The sequence below is a fragment of the Piliocolobus tephrosceles genome, chromosome 8 (genome assembly GCF_002776525.5).
Source record: "Piliocolobus tephrosceles isolate RC106 chromosome 8, ASM277652v3, whole genome shotgun sequence".
Taxonomy (NCBI): domain Eukaryota; kingdom Metazoa; phylum Chordata; class Mammalia; order Primates; family Cercopithecidae; genus Piliocolobus; species Piliocolobus tephrosceles.
In genome coordinates, this window is record NC_045441.1 from 37,644,361 (window position 1) to 37,647,485 (window position 3,125).

General features: G+C 38.2%; 1 pseudogene; it reads left to right on the forward strand.

The window, feature by feature from the left end:
• LOC111555732 overlaps positions 1 to 2,387 on the forward strand; it is a 7,899-nt pseudogene extending 5,512 nt beyond the window's left edge.
• The last annotated feature ends 738 nt before the right edge of the window (positions 2,388 to 3,125 follow it).

The window sequence follows — 3,125 nt, forward strand, 5'->3', positions numbered from 1 at the left end:
GCCATCAGAGAAATGCAAATCAAAACCACAATGAGATACCATCTCACACCAGTTAGAATGGCAATCATTAAAAAATCAGGAAACAATAGGTGTTGGAGAGGATGTGGAGAAATAGGAACACTTTTACACTGTTGGTGGGGTTGTAAACTAGTTCAACCATTATGGAAAACAGTATGGTGATTCCTCAAGGATCTAGAACTAGATGTACCATATGACCCAGCCATCCCACTACTGGGTATATACCCAAAGGATTATAAATTATGCTACTACAAAGACACATGCACATGTATGTTTATTGCAGCACTATTCACAATAGCAAAGACTTGGAATCAACCCAAATGTCCATCAGTGACAGACTGGATTAAGAAACTGTGGCACATATACACCATGGAATACTATGCAGCCATAAAAAAGGATGAGTTTGCATCCTTTGTAGGGACATTGATGCAGCTGGAAACCATCATTCTTAGCAAACTATCACAAGAACAGAAAACCAAACGACGCATGTTCTCACTCATAGGTGGGAACTGAACAATGAGCTCACTTGGACTCGGGAAGGGGAACATCACACACTGGGGCCTATCATGGGGAGGGGGGAGGGGGGAGGGATTGCATTGGGGCGTTATACCTGATATAAATGATGAATTGATGGGTGCTGACGAGTTGATGGGTGCAGCACACCAACATGGCACATGTATACATATGTAACAAACCTGCACGTTATGCACATGTACTCTAGAACCTAAAGTATAAAAAAAAAAAAAAAACAGAATTTTAAACATGCAGGTGTTATAAAAGATATTGAGAAGCCTGTACCACAGCTTGGTAATGTGTTTAAGATTAAGGACAAAATTGAAGAAGGCACTTTCAGCTCTGTTAATTTGGCCACAGCACAGTTACAAGTAGGACCTGAAGAGAAAATTGCTCTAAAACACTTGATTCCAACAAGTCATCCTGTAAGAATTGCAGCTGAACTTCAGTGCCTAACAGTGGCTGGGCGGCAAGATAATGTCATGGGAGTTAAATACTGCTTTAGGAAGAATGATCATGTAGTTATTGCTATGCCATATCTGGAGCATGAGTCGTTTTTGGCCATTTTGAATTCTCTTTCCTTTCAAGAAGTACGGGAATATATGTTTAATCTGTTCAAAGCTTTTAAACGCATCCATCAGTTTGGTATTGTTCACCGTGATGTTAAGCCCAGCAATTTTTTATATAATAGGTGCTTGAAAAAGTATGCCTTGGTAGACTTTGGTTTGGTCCAAGGAACCCATGATACGAAAATAGAGCTTTTCAAATTTGTCTAGTCTGCAGCTTAGCAGGAAAGGTGTTCACAAAACAAATCCCACATAATCACAGGAAACAGGATTCCATTGAGTGGCCCGGTACCTAAGGAGCTGGATCAGCAGTCCACCACAAAAGCTTCTGTTAAAAAACCCTACACAAATGCACAAATTCAGATTAAAGAAGAAAAAGATGGAAAGGAGGGATCTGTAGGCCTTTCTGTCAAGTGCTCTGTTTTTGGAGAAAGAAATTTCAATATACACAGCTCCATTTCACATGAGAGCCCTGCAGTGAAACTCATGAAGCAGTCAAAGACTGTGGATGTACTGTCTAGAAAGTTAGCAACAAAAAAGAAGACTATTTCTGCAAAAGTTATGAATAGTGCAGTGATGAGGAAAGCTGCCAGTTCTTGCCTGGCTAACCTGACCTGTGACTGCTATGCAACAGATAAAGTTTGGAGTATTTGCCTTTTAAGGTGTCACCAGGTTGCCCCTAGGGCAGGTACACCAGGATTCAGAGCACCAGAGGTCTTGACAAAGTGCCGCAATCAAACTATAGCAATTGACATGTGGTCTGCAGGTGTCATATTTCTTTCTTTGCTTAGTGGACGATACCCATTTTATAAAGCAAGTGATGATTTAACTGCTTTGGCCCAAATTATGACAATTTGGGGATCCAGAGAAACTATCCAAGCTGCTAAAACTTTTGGGAAATCAATATTATGTAGCAAAGAAGTTCCAGCACAAGACTTGAGAAAACTCTGAGAGAGACTCAGGGGTATGGATTCTAACACTCCCAAGTTAACAAGTGATATACAAGGGCCTGCTTCTCATCAACCAACTATTTCAGAGAGGACTGACCATAAAGCTTCTCGCCTCATACAAACACCTCCAAGACAATACTCAGGGAATTCATTTAAAAAGGGGGATAGTAATAGCTGTGGGTGTTGTTTTGATGAGTATGTTACCAATTGAGAAGGCTGGAATGAGATACCTGATGAAGTTTATGACCTGCTTGATAATCTTCTAGATCTAAATCCAGCTTCAAGAATAACAGCAGCAGAAGTTTTGTTGCATCCATTTTTTAAAAATACGAGCTTGTGATGATGGGTCTTCATTTAATGTTTACTGTTATGAGGTAGAATAAAAAGGAATACTTTGTAACAGCCATAAGTTCTTGTTTAGAGACGAGAGCAGGATTAATAATTTATTTTAACATTTTAGTGTTTGGTGACACATTCTAAAATATAGGTTAAGAATACTTAAAATGCCTGGGATAGTTGTTGGGACTAACAACATGACCTTCTTTGAACTAAACCTACCTAAGTAGATTTTAGGTGGGTTCCTATTAGGTCAGATTTTTAGTTTCCCTAATTACCTTTCACTGACATATGCAGAAAAAGGAACAGTTTTAGCTTTAATTAATTAAAATTAACGGATGTGATGGGGATTAAATGAATCAAAAGACTTAATTTGTAATTTTTTTTAGAGTTATAAGCTATGTATACTTTGGGGAAACTCAACCTGGTGCTGGTGCTCTAACAATGTTGTAAGTAAAGACGATAATTTCCTTTTCTAGAGGTACGTATTATGCCTTTTATGAACACTAAAACAACGAGGAAATGTTTAGTCATGGAGCAAAGTATCACTTAAAATTGAATTAATCCATTTTTAAAAAACACATTATGAAAGTATTTTAGTGTGAATTGCCATTTTTTCTTAATGGCTTCTCGATTTTCTTCCTTCTCTGCCCCTACTAAAAACATTCTCCTCGGAAATTATATATGGTGCTGACCACAAAGTTTCTGGATGTTTTATTAATTATTGCAAGTGTTTACAGTT